This window comes from Aulonocara stuartgranti (genome assembly GCF_965226115.1).
Source record: "Aulonocara stuartgranti genome assembly, chromosome: 16".
NCBI classification, from domain to species: domain Eukaryota; kingdom Metazoa; phylum Chordata; class Actinopteri; order Cichliformes; family Cichlidae; genus Aulonocara; species Aulonocara stuartgranti.
Window position 1 is genome coordinate 27,409,665 of NC_138952.1, and position 209 is coordinate 27,409,873.

Genomic DNA, 209 nt, shown 5'->3' on the forward strand with positions numbered 1-209 from the left:
TTTATTCTGGTGTCGTGTGTCATTATGTCGACTCAGAGCAGAGCTACAGCCCAACGGAGTGAAAACAGCGGTGTAATAGTAATGTAAAAAATAATATTAATTAAAGCTAGTCGAATTCCAAAAAAAAAGACACTGAGTCATTTGTAAACAGTGTTGGGGAGTAACGGAATACATGTACCGCTGTTACGTATTTAAAATACAAAATATGA